This window comes from Bos javanicus, chromosome 8, assembly GCF_032452875.1.
Source record: "Bos javanicus breed banteng chromosome 8, ARS-OSU_banteng_1.0, whole genome shotgun sequence".
In the NCBI taxonomy this organism is placed as follows: Eukaryota; Metazoa; Chordata; class Mammalia; order Artiodactyla; family Bovidae; genus Bos; species Bos javanicus.
Genome location: NC_083875.1, coordinates 58,177,385 through 58,195,033, shown reverse-complemented (window position 1 = coordinate 58,195,033; position 17,649 = coordinate 58,177,385). Strand labels below are relative to the sequence as shown.

Here is a 17,649-nt window from a genome sequence, read left to right as displayed (position 1 = left end):
CACTGTCATGTGATCCAAGGTGAGACACCTTGGGCTGACTTAAGTCAGTGAAGACTAACGTGAGGTTCCAGGATTCTATTTTGCCAGGAATCCTAAGAATACTTCCATGGGAATTTTCAGATACACAAATACAGACACTCACTGTAGCATTATTCATATGGCGGAAAACTGGACACAGGCTACATGCGGGATGATCTGAGGATGATTAGGTCAGGGACAACAAATACTCCAAGTACCACGTAGCCATTAAGAGGGGAGCTTTTGATGAATTTTTATGACAAGCAAATGCTCATGAAATAAGTATTAAGTAAAAATGCAGGCTTCAAAACTGTGTGCACAGTAGGATCACATTTGGTAACTATATATGCACATTTGCAGAGAAAACAAATGTCTAGGGAAATGCATGAAGATGCTAACAGTGGGGTTCCCACAGGTGGAAGAACTCAGTACGTGGTTTTTATTTATATTTTTCGGTGTTCCATGTTTTACACACAAATACAAATTATTTTTATATTTGAGGAAAACAGTAAGTCATGAAACCAAAAATTTAATAAAGACTCTTTCAGAAGACACACGGAGGACTAACAGGAACTGAACCCTTGTTTCCTAAACTCCTAATCTATATTTTTTTTGTAAGCCCCACACACCACCATATAAAGAGATAGGTGTTGCTAACTCTTTATCTTAGTTTTGCTTTGAAAAGAAGGAAATCTCTCAGTTAAGAAGAGAGAGAGAGGTTGGTAGGAGCAGTTAGGGAGGATAGCAAGGGCCTCTTAAGCTATAGGATACAACCTGGCATTGACTAATCATGACCACTTGTTATCACAACATTGCGTAGAAACATCGTCGGCCCAAAGCAAAATGAGAGAGAGCCATCTATCCTCTTTCGGAAGAAGTTAAAAAGAAAAGAAAGGAAAAAACACCAAACTTCTGGGGTTAAAAAGAAAGAAAGAAAAGGAATACTAATGCAAATAGGACATCAAACAAATCCAAGCAGACGAGTAACAGAATTCCCATGCCTCTGCAGGCAGACTCTTGCCAATAAACTGCCCATTTTGAATCCTACACCTAACGAAAGATTATTAAGAAGAGCCTATTCTGCAAGCACTCAGAAAACATCAGGGAATGCCAGGGCATGGGTACTGCCCTCTGTCTGAGGGACCAGGCCCCCGCAGCTGTATTCCCAGGAGAGAGAGTCTTGCAGGAGCTGTGCCTTGGCCTCAGGGGCAAGATTAATAAAATTAGGATTATTTATGATGCAGTAGTGATTTAATAATATTTTTCAAGAACCTGAAGGATTTATGTAGAGGAACTGCTGTTTTAGTAACTAAACCCTTTTGGATGGACTCCAAGATAAACCAGACTTGTCTGGCTTCCGCCCCGAGTCCCTCCACCTCTCCCAGTTTCTCTTGGCAAATAATCTCTTCTACTTCGCTGGAGGGTGATGGTCAAGGGGATGACTTTCCTGGCTGCTTTATCAACCCTCACCTCCACCTCAAAATATCTCTTAGCTCCTCTTTTTTGTTCCTTTAAATCTCAGGGGAAGAATCAAGAGGGGAGGGGGTGCCTTCTGCATGCCAGGAGCTGGCAGACACATTACCTCATTTAATTCCCACAAACACTTTGTGAGGTAGTCATAATTATCCCTATTTCACTTGTTAGTGGATAGAGGAAATTTATCCTCTTAGCAGCTGGTAGGAGAATTCCTCTTGGGGACAGAACCAGCTTTGTGAGGAAATGCCCTTGACTAGCCTCTTTTGGCTAAAGGGGGTGTATAGGGAAATGGGTGGAGAATGGTGGTGGGCAGGGGCACTGTGGGCCCTTCACTCAGAAAGAAGGGAGGTAGATGAGAGGAAGAGGCTTAGAAAAATACTGTGGGGCACAGAATGACCCTATTCCCAAAAGTATAGCTCTTCAAATCTCCAATAAATTTCCTCAATTCATGAAGTGCTTGCTGAAAGAATTTTCTGAATGTGCTGGGTGGCATAGCGTGAAACAGGAGCCCAATGCGTTTCACCTGAGATGGTGACAGGTGGCTCCATAAGGAAATGTTTCCTAAATCAAAGAGTAGGAAGGGCCCACTTGACATCTGAGTTACATAAAGGTTGGGGGAGGGGGTGGGGATGGTGGAACTGAGGCTCAGAGAAGGTAATCAACTTTCCTAGTATCACACAGCAGTAATGCATATATTAGCAGAGACAAAAGTGAACTCAGCTGTTTATCTCCGATGTCTTTTTTTTTTTTTTTTTACACTATTCTACAGGCTGCAATGACATGGTTTCTCTTCACCAAAGCCACCTCTTCCACTGATAAAGTCCATCACATGTAGGAAGAGTGTTGTTGTTGTCGTTCAGTTGCTCACTTGTGTTTGACTCTTTTCTGACCTCATGGATGGTAGCCCACCAGGCTCCTCTGTCCTTGGGATTTCCCAGGTAAGAATACTGGAGTAGGTAGTCATCCCCTCCTCTAGGAGATCTTCCTGACCCAGGGACTGAACCCACGTTTCTTGCATTGGCAAGCAGATGCTTTACCACTGAGCCACCAAGGAAGCTCACAGTAAGAGTTGTTGTTGCTGTTCAGTTGCTCAGTCATGTCCAACTCTTTGTGACCCCATGGACTGCAGCAGGCCAGGCTTCCCTGTCCTTCACCATCTCCTGGAGCTTGCTCAAACTCATGTCCGTTGAGTCAGTGATGCCAACCAACCATCTCATCCTCTGTTGTCCCCTTCTCCTCCTGCCTTCAATCTTTCCCAGGATCAGGATGTTTTCTAATGAGTTAGCTCTTTGCATCAGGTGGCCAAAGTACTGGAGTTTCAGCTTCAGCATCAGTCCTTCCCATGAATATTCAGGATTGATTTCCTTTAAGATTGACTGGATGGATCTCCTTGTAGTTCAAGGGACTCTCAAGAGTCTTCTCCAACACCACAGTTCAAAAGCATCCATTATTTGGTGCTCAGCCTTCTTGATGGTCCAACTCTCACATCCATACATGACTACTGGAAAAAAACATAGCTTTGACTATACGGACCTTTGTTGGCAAAGTAATGTCTCTGCTTTTTAATATGCTGTCTAGGTTGGTCATAGCTTTTCTTTCAAGGAGCAAGCGTCTTTTAATATCATGGCAAGAAGTAGTGAGTATTTATTGAGGGTCTACTACATACCAGGCATTGTTGCAGGCATTAGCTCATTTGGTCTTCACCACATCACTGTGCATTTGAGAGTATAATTATTCACATTTTAAAACATGGGAACGGCTGCTTAGAGAAGGTAAGACACTGGCTCAAACTCCTACTATGCTATGTGGTGAAACCAGCCTTCGAACCAGACTGTTGTATTCTCTCATCTCCCATCCCTTCCCACCTCCTTCAGGAACGATTTCTCTAATGAACCCATCTAATTAACCCATTCTCTCCCTGTCACACCCTGGGCTGTACCCTGGGCTGGGATCCGGTAGAGTTTGTAGAGGCCGTGCAACACTGAACACAGAAGAGGCTTTGATGAGCTCAGGGTAAAATCACTGTCCACAGCTCAGGCTAATTTCTCTAAAGGGCCAGTCAGTAAACATCCTTGGCTTTACAGTCTCTGATGCCACCTACTCTGCTGCTGTGACGTGAAAAGTAACCATAGATGTAAATAAAACACAGCACAGCTGTGTTCCAGTAAGAATTTATTTATGGACACTGAAATTTGGGTTTCATATACTTTTTATGTATCACAAAATATTCTTCTTTTGATTTTTTCCCCCCAACCATTTAAAAAGGCAAAACCCATTCTTCTTCTCACAGAAGAATGGGAGGCAGGCTGGATTTGGCTCATTGGTGACAGTTTGGTGACCCCCAGTTTTACTAATCCCGCTCCTTTTTGGCTCTGTACCAGCTGGGTCTGTGTTGAGGCTGAACAGCCTGCAGGCTGGGCTTTGATCCCTCCTGCCTCAGAATCACACGGGTTCAGTTCCCGAACCCTGTTCATTGCTCTCATGAGGAGCTCTTCTCCAATCCTACAGCTTCTCCTGCCAAAGCAGAAGAGAAGTTGTCTGCTATCCCTGAAGGAGGAGGCCATAAAATAAGATGAAACTGCCATCACATAGATGACCCTGGTGAAGCTAAGCCCTGGGGACAGATTAAAGGAGGGTCACCCTAAGGCTACAAGGTTTGAGAATAACATGCTTCAAAAAGATGGAACATTGTAGAAGAAAAATCTCTAGGAAGAGTGAAGACATTCCTAAGAATCTGAGACCAAGGAAAGAATCCTGGAGCCAGAAATAGAAGTACATGAGGCAAAAGCCAGAGGGCAAGAGACAGTGGAACTAGTGAAGGACAGGAATGTAACTCAGCCCAGGGCCAGGGGGCAGCTTATAGCCAGACCCCTAGAGAAGACCAACACGCGCTAAGAAAAGACTGAGAATTCATTAACAATCTGGTATGTCTCAGGCACTATTGCTGGGTTCTTTATATTTATTATCCTATTTAACCCTTCCAACACTCTAGTAAAAAAGACATTTTTTAAAAATCTCCTTGCGTTTATTGATATTATTTTACTTTTTGGCTGTGCTAGGTCTTCATCACTGCACACAGGCTTTCTCTAGTTGTGTGCTTCTCATTGCAGTGGCTTCTCTTGTTGCAGAGCACAGCCTCTAGCTGTGAAGGCTTCAGTAGCTGTGGCACACAGGCTAAGTTGCCCTGTGGCATGTAGAATCTTCCACACCAGGGATTGAACCTGTGTTCCCCTGCATTGGCAGGCAGATTCTTAACCACTGGACCACCAGAGAAGTCTGCATTTATTATTATTGATTGATTGTGCATCGTTCATGTAACAGACATTGGGCCAGAAGCTGAAGATATGTCACTAAGCAAAAACAGGTCTTGTACCTGCTGTCATGGAGACTCTAGTCAAGTACAGGACTTGGTAAATTTTTTCTATGAAGGGCCACAGTAATTAGGCATTTTGAGCCATAAAGGCTGCTGCAACTCAACTCTGTGGCCGCAGATAATATGTAAATAAGTGGGCATGATTGTGCTTCAATAAAACTTAAAAATGTATATATTTATTTATTTCTTTGGCTGTACCAGGTCTTAGTTGAGGCATGCAGGATCTTCGATCTTCATTGCTGCATGAGGGATATTTTTAGTTTTGGCATGCAAATTAATTGTGGCATGCAGGATCTAGGTCCCCCTACCAGGGGTTGAACCTAGGCCCCTGCCCTGGAAGTGCAGAGTCTTAACCACTGGACCACCAGGGTCCCTCGATAAAACTTAATTTACAAAAACAGACTACAGGCCAAAGCTGGAGATAGTTTGCTGACCCCTGGTTTAGGAAAAGAGAAATATTAAGCAAAGAATGACACAAATAACAATATTAAGTGTTATCATATAAGTTCCTCATAGTGGAAAAAAAAAAAACCCCTATAAACAGGAGGGATTTTTACTTATTCAGAGAGATCAAGGATTTCCTAGAGGGAGTGGACCTTACGTCTAGATCTAGGAATTACTGAAGAGGCAGACAAGACTATTCCAGACAGAAGACAGAGTATGTGCAAAGGCCCTGTGGTAGAAGGGAGCATGAAAAACAAATTGAAGCAGATTTATGCAGTTGAAGCAGAACGAGTAAGATCAGTGGACACAAGATGAAGCTGAAAAAGGCAGGTAGGGGCCGGACTACTAAGACCTATGGATCTCGTCAGGGAATTAGACTCTATTCAAACACAGAAACTATGGCACAAGAAGTTAAGTAACGTGCAGTACACTGTATAGCTAGTGAAAGACAAGCTAGAGGAGTCTGTTTATCTCTAGACCCAAATTCTGTATTCTATTCACTTTGGTTTTATGTTTGCCTAGTGTCTTTACAAATTTCCCTTTATGAAACTCCAAATGCTCTCAACTAAACTAAAAGGAAAGGAAATTTTGTTCACACATAGACTAGAAAGTTAGCAAGTCCTCGACATCAGCTGCAAACCAGAGAAAGCCTCATAGAGAAGTCCTAACTGCAGAGAAAGAAGTACAAAGATTGGGGATATCTGTGTTCTGTACTCTCTTCTCATTTCCGAGGTTCATGGAGACTTATTAAATTGTTCTTTATATTCCATGTCAAATAATGGTCTTTAGAATATCGCCAAACTCCTTACCAACTCTGACGTTCCTTCTTCATCTAGCCCCTGCCTACCTCTGTGGTTGTCATCACCACCTCATCGGCCTCTCTCCCCTCTGAGAAAATCGGACAACTTGAAAATTTCCATGAAAACTCCTTCTTTAATTCCTTCTGCTGGAAAGCCCTCCCTTTGTCTGGATACCTGCCCTTTTTTAAGAGTCAATCCAGCAATTACTCCTCAGGCCTCCCTTTCTGCAGGAAGCCTTCCTAGCCTCTTCCCCACCTAGCCAGAACACTGTGCTCCTGTTTGCTCCCGCAGGTCCCTGTGTTAATGGCTAACATCCTGAACTACTGCTCATGGTCAGCCTTCCCCACTGGACTCTGCCTGACAGCAAAGAACTTATCTGATAGGCATTTAACATTTTCCATGTAGAGGTTAACTTGCTGTTACTCCACTTGTTTCTGCTTCTTAATTATCCTCATATTTCTCCTTTCGAGTTCCTAGAGTCAGCAGTTCTCAAAGTGGGATTCCTGGTCTGACAGCATCAGCATCACCTGGGAACCTGCTAGACATGCAAATTCTCCAGCTTTCCTCCTTCTCACGAATCAGAAACTCTGGAAGGCCAGCAATCTGGGCTTTTCAGAAGCCTGCAGGCAGGTCTGCTGTGCACTAACATTGGAGAATCACTGCCTTGGAGGAAGTTACTGTTCATTAAGCTGCTGCTGGTTCCCTGAGCATGGCACCCAGTTGTTTTCAATCTGGAAAAGAAAAAGCGGAACTGAGGAAATGACAATTTAAGCTTTTATTAGGCTGGTGTTTTAGAGAAGGAACGTTCTGACAGAGCATTTCAAATATGCGACTGGTTGAATGAAGGCTCTCCTTCATATGCCTTTAAAACAAGGCTGATTCTCCTCCAGTCTGGCTCAGTCCAGCTTGGGTGTAATTTTGCTGAAGGGCTGGGGTTTGGATGAGATAACCTCACCACCTACCTTCTAGTGCTCAGGTTCTCCGCTTCTAGGATATTCTATACACTATGAACGATAGACAAGTTAGGAAGCAGAGCATTATTGCTAGGGGACTTTAGGCTTTCAATCCACAAGGAAGTATCTGCTTATTTTTTCCCCCCTCATAAGGTGAGTCTGCCACTCTACACTCGTAAAAAGAGATGACCGGGACCTTTTGAGAAAGGTAATTGTTTGGTGTTAGGTCATAAAAATGAATCCTTGCTTTGTTTTCAAAGGAACACGCTCTTCATGCAACCTGTACAAACTGAATGACAAGCAGGTGAGGTCTAAGATTGGAAAGATAAAACTTCGTTTGTTGATTTTTGGCCTAGAGCTGAAACAATGGGACAAAGGAGCGGCTTGTTGGTATAAGCCCCATAAAACATAATAATATTAGTCATGTAAACAGAAGAAAACAGGAGAGGCTTAATGAGATAAATTACACCAGTCACCACAGTAGGGATTAAAATATTCTGATAAAGCAAACACTAAAAGGTCCAAAAGAAAGGATAAAGGAAAGAGTGATAACTTCAGATTGGCAAAACAATGGATCCTTCTATCTCTCACAAGAGGAGCTTTCAGAGGCTGCCTCGGCTGACTGGGAGTGCCCATTAAGATCCCACTTTTCATCCAAAAAAGAAAAAAAAAAATCTCCCTCTACTCAAACCAATGGCAGACAAAGCCAACATGTTCTTTTCTTCTTTTCTATTCTTTTTTTTACCCCTTCACAATTGTGAAGCAATCCATTTTGTTCTGGAAGTCTGTGAACAGAATAAAGGAGCTCACAGGTTTGCAACTCTCTATTAGCATTCTCGAGATTTGCTGGTCTGACTTCCAAAGTGTTCCCCAGCCTAGGGGAAAACAGACAACTTATGGATGCTTAAGACTGCCCATGTACACAAATGCAAGTTTTTCAACTGGTTTCATAAGGACATTTGAACAACTGAAGTACAGTGCATGGATTTGTGCTGTTTAATAGGGCTTGGTGTAGACAGTATATATCTATCTATACCTATTGGTTTGGCATAGATAGTATATATTTGTATAGTTATCTTTTTAAAGTGTATATCTCTATCTATGAAGAAACAGAACTTTTTCAAAAGTTAGAACAAGTAAACTCTCACTGGCTCACACTTCTGTAAATTTCTTGGCAATGGTAATGAACGAACACAAGGTTGCCAAAAGTCAGTGAACATTTTAAAAACAACAACAGCAACAACCAGGCTACCAGACTCAGTTTTAGGTCAAGAGCTGACAATACAACTGCTAGAGGAGGACTCCATCTGTGCTTTTCAGGAACATCCTTCCTGAGTGTCAAAAACTGAACCTCGGTGTTTTCAAAATAAACTTTTGTGGGTATAGTTTTAAAAGTAATACGTACTCATTGAAAAAGCCCCCGATGCTGGGAAAGACTGAAAGAAAAAGGAGAACGGGGCAGCAGAGGATGAGATGGTTAGATAGCATCATCAACTCAACAGGCATAAATTTGAGCAAACTCTGGGAGATAGTGAAGGACACAGGAGTCTGGTGTGCTGCAGTCCATGGGGTCGCAGAGGGTCAGACACGACTGAGCAACTGCACAACAACAACATGTACGCATTTGTTATGGAAGATATTGAAAATGCAGAGATATTAAAGAAAAAAATTAAAGCAGCTTAGATTATAAGACCTACATAAAGTCACATTTTGGTTTGTTTCCTTACAGGCTTTGTTCTGTGCATATATTAAGATGTACACACACACATATACACAAATATTATCTAACTCAATATCATACTATGATATACTACATTTACGATTACACATTTATTATATATGTGTATATATATATACATTTATTATATATGTATATATTATATATGTATATATATTTATTATATATATTTATTACTATATATTTACTACTACAGAACCTACTTTTTTCATGTAACAACTATAAACATTTTCTTACCAACAAAAACTTGAAAGCAAAGGTTGTAAATTGGTGGCCAATGAAAACTAAGATCATGGCATCTGGTCCCATCACTTCATGGGAAATAGATGGGGAAACAGTGGAAACAGTGTCAGACTTTATTTTTGGGGGCTCCAAAATCACTGCAGATGGTGACTGCAGCCGTGAAATTAAAAGACGCTTACTCCTTGGAAGAAAAGTTATGACCAACCTAGATAGCATATTGAAAAGCAGAGACATTACTTTGCCAACAAAGGTCCGTCTAGTCAAGGCTATGGTTTTTGGATGTAAGAGTTGGACTGTGAAGAAAGCTGAGTGCTGAAGAATTGCTGCTTTTGAACTGTAGTGTTGGAGAAGACTCTTGAGAGTCCCTTGGACTGCAAGGAGATCCAAGCAGTCCATTCTGAAGGAGATCAGTCCTGGGTGTTCATTGGAAGGACTGATGCTAAAGTTGAAACTCCAATACTTTGGCCACCTCATGTGAAGAGTTGACTCATTGGAAAAGACTCTGATGCTGGGAGGGATTGGGGGCAGGAGGAGAAGGGGACAACAGAGGATGAGATGGCTGGATGGCATCACTGACTTGATGGACGTGAGTTTGAGTGAACTCCGGAAGTTGGTGATGGACAGGGAGGCCTGGTGTGCTGCGATTCATGGGGTCGCAAAGAGTTGGACATGACTGAGCGACTGAACTGAACTGAAGTGAAATACATCTGATGGGCTCACAGGGTGTTCAGACATGTGGAACTCGGCTGATCCTGAGTGATAGGACTGTGCTTCCACTTTACTGCAGTTCTCACTGTGCCCTGTGGTTCTCCAACTTAGACTGTCAGTTGCTGTTTACAATTTCTCTTATACTCTTTGAAAAATTAGGAACATGAAATAGTTCTCTTCTCCATGTCTCCATTTTATAGCCAGACTACTTTACTCCTATTACTGTCTGGCATCCAAATGTGGAATCCTTTTACTAAAGGATGCTTTGCAAAGGCTTTTGAAAACACTGCATTATATGACTTCCATAATATATTGATCCAAAATTCTGTTATTGGACATTCAGTTTGTTGATATTACAAAAAATACTAAAAGGGACATCATTTTACATAATTTTGAAAAGATGAGTTCCTAGAAGCAGAATTGTTTTTGAAGGGTAAGAATATTTTCAAACTTTTGATCTATACTTCCAAGAGACTTTTAGAAAAATTGCCCAAATACATTATACTAACAGTGGAAGACTTTTCTTATTTCCCTCTCTATACCAAATCATTACTTTTTTTTTTTTTTGGCCAATTTGAGGAGTTAAAAATGGCATTGCAAGCAGTATATTAAGTGAAACAAATCAGACAGAGAAAGACAAATGCTACATGATCTCACTTATATAGGAAAACTAAAAAGAAAAAGGCATTTTATTTTTGCTTAATATGTATTTCATATTCATTTTTTCATATGTATTGATAATTGTATTTCCTTTGGGAATTGTCTGTTCATGTGTTTGCTCATTTCTCTACTAAGATAGTCATAGTTTCCTGAACGGATTACATAAAGTTTATATATTAATGACATTACTTGATCATCTGTGCCACAGGATTACCTCATTTCTTTTTTTTTTTAAGATTTTTTTAATGTAGATTATTTTTTAACAGTCATCATTGAATTTGTTACAATACCTCTTCTGTTTTATGTTTTAGTGTTTTGGCCACATGGCATATGGGATCTTAGCTCCCAGTTCAGGGGTCGAACCCTCACTCCCTGAATTGGAAGGCGAAGTCTTAACCACAGGACCATGAAGGAAGTCCCTCTACATTTCTTATATTAATGTTTTCTTATGATCTCTTTTGCCTGCTGAAACATATAACATTCAAATGTGGCAACACTTTGTTTTTTCCCTTTGCTTTTATGCTTACAAAGTGCTCTATCTTGTGATCAGGTAAAATTTTACCTCTATTTTCTTCTGTTCTTTTATGGCTTCTTTTTTTACATTTATGCTTGTAGTAACTCTCTTGCCCTCTCAGCGACATGACACAGGGATCTGCAGTAAAACATTCTGTTTTTTGGTTCTGTGCATTTCACTATCCAGAGATACCTATTATTTCTCTATATTCTCAGACTTATAATGGCTTCTAGCATTTTTGCAACCTTTTAAACAAATATTTCTTACACTGATATGTGCACAAAGGGTAATTTAGAGAATACCTTAACATGCAGTTGTCCTGCTCCCTGAGGTAGGTCCCAGAAATATGCATGTTCACCAAGCATCTGAAAGATTTTTTCTGCAAAGTGGTGTAGGAACTATTCGGCCTTATTATCCATTTGCACATGTCTATATTTATACATGTATGTCTACACAGATCTATCTCCACAACCATGTCTGTGTAGCCTCCATTGAACATCTTCAGCTGTGTATCTCCCAGGTGCCCCAAACTCAAGCCAAAGGAGAATTCATTACCTCTTCATTCAAAACTCTTCATCCTTTGAGCACCATTTTACTTACTGACAGTGAAAGTGAGAGGTTTCCCTGCCCCAAATCTGAATGAGAGATTTTTCCCAGAAGCTCTGGTACCTATCTGTGGATAATAGTATTTAGAAACTAAGACCTGGGCACTAGGTATACTTATAATTATCTTGTCTTTCTTTTAACTCTTTCCTTGACCACCATCCCAGCAGTGGGATTATTGGATTAGAGAAGATGAAATATTTTATGGCTCTTGATTCAATATTGACAAAGATATAACCAGTCCATTTGTGGGCTCTGTTGGGATACATACCATTGCCCGTCTTCCCCCAGACAGTGTCAGTTGCTAATATTAAAGCCTTAGCATTACCTAACAGTGTCCTCCTGATATTAGAACTTCAGGAACAGGTTCTGAGGTATAGCTCCTGTCACTGCCCTCTCTATTCCTCCAGGGATCTTTGCCATAAGGGAGAACAGACACACACTGAACAACAGTCAAATGGGGAAAAGGAACCAGCTGGGCAAGTGCCACGTCCAGCTCCCATACCTACCCCCTTCCAAATCAGTGTGTCTCTGATTCATTTGGAGAGAAAGATGGGGCCAAGACCAGGACTCCTAAATAAATCTCCCTACTTTGCTTTGTTTCCTTAGTCTAAACATCCTCAGAAGGCACCGGGAAGGCCAGCCTGGCCCTTCACAATAGCAGGAAGCAAAAAAGAAAAAGGTTAAACAAAGTTTCTTGACTGCAATGAACAGTAACAGAACCCTTCAATAAATGTGTCCTAGATTATCATGTTGGGGGGAATGGAAGACACTGAGGGTGGTGGCCAAGAAAGGGGTAGAAAGGGGGCAGAAGTACAAGGGCAAAAGGGAGCCCCCAGAGTTACCATCTGTGATGAGACGGGGGCTGGGGGCAATCCTGTCTCCTAGAAGTGCCACCAGGCACATTATCCAGCCATGTCTGTCCTCCCTTCCCTGTGACGAAGCCCACATTTGCCCACTCAAACTAACTCTACAGGAGACCCAAGAAACCCTGAGAAAGAACAAGTCTTACTACAGGCTGTTTCAATTTCCTTAAGGACTATAAGAAAAAAGATGCCAGGGAAGAATCAAAACAGGTGTGGTTTGTCTTGACAAATCTTACACCAGTTCAAAAACATGCCATTTCTGTGTTGTTGCTACTGTCTGCGAGTTCAAGAGAGCACTCTTCTAAGACTTTTCTCACGCTCTGGGGTGACAGGAACTCTGACCATCTCCAAACTGGACTTCTCTAGGTCCATCTCCTTCAGTTAAACCCAGAGGTTAGGCTTTGGCTCAAAGTGGTAGTCAGTAACCCACCTGAGGGGTAGCAGCACCCAGGTTGAGGAATGCTGACTACAGAGTATCTCTGCCACCCACTAGCTAGTGAGATTTGAGGAAAGCCAGCAACTCTCTGACAAACATAGACAATGTACTAAAAAGCAGAGACATTACTTTGCCAACAAAGGTCCATGTAGTCAAAGCTATGGTTTTTCCTGTAGTCTTGCATGCATGTGAGAGTTGGGCCACAAAGAAGGCTGAACACTGAAGAATTGATGCTTTTGAGCTGTGGTTCTGGAGAAGACTCTTGAGAGTCCCTTGGACTGAAAGGAGATCAAATCAGTCAGTCCTAAAGGAAATCAGTCCTGAATATTCATTGGAAGGACTGATGTTGAAGTTGAAACTCCAATACTTTGGCCACCTGATGTGAAGAGCTAACTCACTGGAAAAGACCCTGATGCTGGGAAAGATTGAAGGCAGGAGGAGCAGGGACGACAGAGGATGAGATGGTTGGATGGCACCATTGACTCAATAGACATGAGTTTGAGCAAGCTCCGGGAGATGGTGAAGGACAGGGAAGCCTGGCATGCTGCAGTCCATGGGGTTGCAAAGAGTCAGACACAACTGAGTGACTGAACAACATCAACAACAAAGCAACTTTCTCTGCCTCATATTCCATATGTGAAATAGAGATCCTCTAGTCAGAGTTCTCTAGAGATAAACAGAGTCAATAGGATGAGTATATGTGTGTGTGTGTGTGTGTGTGTGTGTGTGTATACAGAGAGAGAGAGGAGAGGAGATTTATCAAAGGAACTGGTTCACATGACTGTGGAGGATGAGAAGCCACATGATCTGCAGTCTGCAAGCTGGAGAACCCGTGAAGCCAGTGTGTAGTTCAGTCCAAGTCCTAAGGCCTGAGAACCAGGAGCATGATGTTGGACGGCTTAAGATATTTGTCTCAGCTCAAGCAAAGAGCAAATTTGCCCTTCCACGTTGTTCTATCCATTGGATGATGCTCACCCATATTGGTAAAGACTATCTTTACTTCGTCTACTGATTCAAATGCTAACCTCTTGCAGAATAACCCTCAGATACAGCAGAAATAATGTTTTAACATCTATCTGAGCATCTCATAGCCTTGTCAAGATGACACACAAAATTAACCAGCACAGGAGGTGATAACATACTGACTTTAGAATCATTGTGAAGAATAAATGAATTCATACATAAAGTATTTAGACGAGTGAACTCAGGAATGATGGCTAGAAAATGAAGATAATGATAAGTAGGACTATAAAGCTGCCAAAAGGCATCTTCCTTCAACCTGCCATGGAACCTGAAGATTCCCTTTTGATCACTCTTACAATTTTCAATGGTCCCCAAAGTATGCTTCAGGGGGTGCAAGTATTTCAGGGGCTGGGCCAAAGTAACTCACTGCTAAAACTGAACAATGACAGCCTTCCCTGAACCCATTCTTCACTAGCTGCAGACCAAATTAAGCTAATGGATACAAATTTTAAACTTAAATTTTCATCCTACTTATAAGTTTTTATACCTTTGGTGCTATAAGTGTTTGGAAGGAATTAAGGGGTAGAAAATAAATATTATTGGCAAAACTCAAATGCTTGGTTGCCCAAGCCTAGCTCAATAGCCAGATGACTTTTCATGAAACTATACTCAATGGTTTTTACTTTAGACTGAAGATCTGTGAGTCATTTTTTGCTAGTAATATTAGTTTTTATGTATATGAGAGAATGAAATGTGTCTGTATTTGGTTGTGCCCTAGCATGAAATAGAATCAAGGCTCAGTGCCACCTGAAAGAATGAGTCCCTTGGTCAAGTATCAAAGGTCGTCATTGGTACCATCTCCAGGAACATGGCTCCACTAATCCCTACAGGGCTCACTGAGTGTAACAATCATTTGACCCTTAGCATGCAAGGGTGGCAACCGAGATGAGCTACCGCATGACTGAGGTCAGGGGCGGCGGCCCAGAGGAGCAACCCTACGTCCAAGGAGCGGTGGCTGCGCAGGGCGCAGGAGGGCCGACAGGAGCTACTACACATTCAAGGTCAGGAGGGGCGACCTTGTCCAAGGTAAGGAACAGCGCTTGCTTTGCTGGAGCAGCCGTGAAGAGATACCCCATGATCAAGGTAAGAGAAACCCAAGTAAGATGGTAGGTGTCGCAAGAGGGCATCAGAGTGCAGACACACTGAAACCATAATCACAGAAAACTAGCTAATCTGATCACATGGACCACAGCCTTGTCTAACTCAATGAAACTAAGCCATGCTGTGTGGGGCCACCCAAGATGGACAGGTCATGGTGGAGAGGTCTGAAAGAATGTGATCAATTGGAGAAAGGAATGGCAAACCACATCAGTATTCTTGCCTTGAGAACCCCATGAACAGTATGAAAAGGCAAAATGATAGGATACTGAAAGAGGAACTCCCCAGGTTGGTAGGTGCCCAATATGCTACTGGAGATAAGTGGAGAAATAACTCCAGAAAGAATGAAGGGATGGAGCCAAAGCAAAAACAATACCCAGGTGTGGATGTGACTGGTGATTGAAACAAGGTCCGATGCTGTAAACAGCAATATTGCATAGGAACCCGGAATGTCAGGTCCATGAATCAAGGCAAATTGGAAGTGGTCAAACAGGAGATGGCAAGAGTGACTATTGACATTCTAAGAATCAGCGAACTCAAATGGACTGGAATGGGTGAATTTAACTCAGATGACCATTGTATCTACTACTGTGGGGAGGAATCCTTTAGAAGAAATGGAGTAGCCATCATGGTCAACAACAGAGTCCGAAATGCAGTACTTGGATGCAATCTCAAAAATGATAGAATGATCTCTGTTCGTTTCCAAGACAAACCATTCAATATCACAGTAATCCAAGTATATGCCTCAACCAGTAACACTGAAGAAGCTGAAGTTGAATGGTTCTATGAAGACCTACAAGACCTTTTAGAACTAACACCCAAAAAAAGATGTCTTTTTCATTATAGGGTACTGGAATGCAAAAGTCAGAAGTCAAGAAACACCTGGAGTAACAGGCAAATTTGGCCTTGGAGTGCAGAATGAAGCAGGGCAAAGGCTAATAGAGTTTTGCCAAGAGAACGCACTGGTCATAGCAAACACCCTCTTCCAGCAACACAAGAGAAGACTCTACACATGGACATCACCAGATGGTCAACACCGAAATCAGATTGATTATATTCTTTGCAGCCAAAGATGGAGAAGCTCTATAGAGTTAGCAAAAACAAGACCAGGAGCTGACTGTGGCTCAGATCATGAACTCCTTATTGCCAAATTCAGACTTAGATTGAACAAAGTAGGGAAAACCACTAGACCATTCAGGTATGACCTAAATCAGATCCCTTATGATTATACAGTGGAAGTGAGAAATAGATTTAAGGGACTAGATCTGATAGACAGAGTGTCTGATGAACTATGGACAGAGGTTTGTGACATTGTACAGGAGACAGGAATCAAGACCAACCTCATGGAAAAGAAATGCAAAAAAGCAAAATGGCTGTCTGAGGAGGCCTTACAATTGCTGTGAAAAGAAGAGAAGTGAAAAGCAAAGGAGAAAAGGAAAGATATAAGCATCTGAATGCAGAGTTCCAAAGAATAGAAAGGAGAGATAAGAAAGCCTTCCTCAGTGGTCAATGCAAAGAAATAGAGGAAAACAACAGAATGGGAAAGACTAGAGATCTCTTCAAGAAAATAAGAGATACCAAATAAGAGATAAGATAACATTTCATGCAAAGATGGGCTCGATAAAGGACAGAAATGTTATGGACCTACCAGAAGCAGAAGATATTAAGAAGAGGTGGCAAGAATACACAGAAGGACTGTACAAAAAAGATCTTCACGACCCAGATAATCATGATGATGTGATCACTGACCTAGAGCCAGACATCCTAGAATGTGAAGTCAAGTGGGCCTTAGAAAGTATCACTACGAACAAAGCTAGTGGAGGTTATAGGATTCCAGTTGAGCTATTTCAAATCCTGAAAGATGATGCTGCGAGTGCTGCCCTCAATCTGCCAGCAAATTTGGAAAACTCAGCAGTGGCCATAGGACTGGAAAAGGTCAGTTTTCATTCCAATCCCAAAGAAAGGCAATGCCAAACAATGTTCAAACTTCCGCACAATTGCACTCATCTCACACACTAGTAAAGTAATGCTCAAAATTCTCCAAGCCAGGCTTCAGCAATACATGAACCGTGAACTTCCAGATGTACAAGCTGGTTTTAGAAAAGGCAGAGGAACCAGAGATCAAATTGCCAATATCCGCTGGATCGTCAAAAAAGCAAGAGAGTTCCAGAAAAACATCTATTTCTGCTTTACTGACTATGCCAAAGCCTTTGACTGTGTGGATCACAATAAACTGTGGAAAATTCTGAAGGAGATAGGAATACCAGACCACCTGACCTGCTTCTTGAGAAACCTCTATATAGGTCAGGAAGCAACAGTTAGAACTGGACATGGAACAACAGACTGGTTCCAAATAGGAAAAGGAGTACATCAAGGCTGTATATTGTCACCCTGCTTATGTAACTTCTATGCAGAGTACATCATGAGAAACGCTGGGCTGGAAGAAGCACAAGCTGGAATCAAGATTGCCGGGAGAAATATCAATAACCTCAGATATGCAGATGACACCACCCTTAGAGCAGAAATTGAAGAGGAACTAAAGATCCTCTTGATGAAAGTGAAAGAGGAGAGTGAAAAAGTTGGCTCAAAGCTCAACATTCAGAAAACTAAGATCATGGCATCTGGTCCCATCACTTCATGGCAAATAGATGGGGAAACAGTGGAAACAGTGTCAGACTCTTTTTTTTGGCAGGGGG

At 41.8% G+C, this 17,649-nt stretch overlaps 1 protein-coding gene across 1 annotated transcript in view; it reads right to left on the bottom strand.

Annotated features, from left to right (window-relative positions):
• The window catches only part of LOC133253475 (uncharacterized), a 40,573-nt gene that overhangs the window by 4,808 nt on the left and 18,116 nt on the right, over positions 1-17,649 (bottom strand). The window lies entirely within an intron of this gene.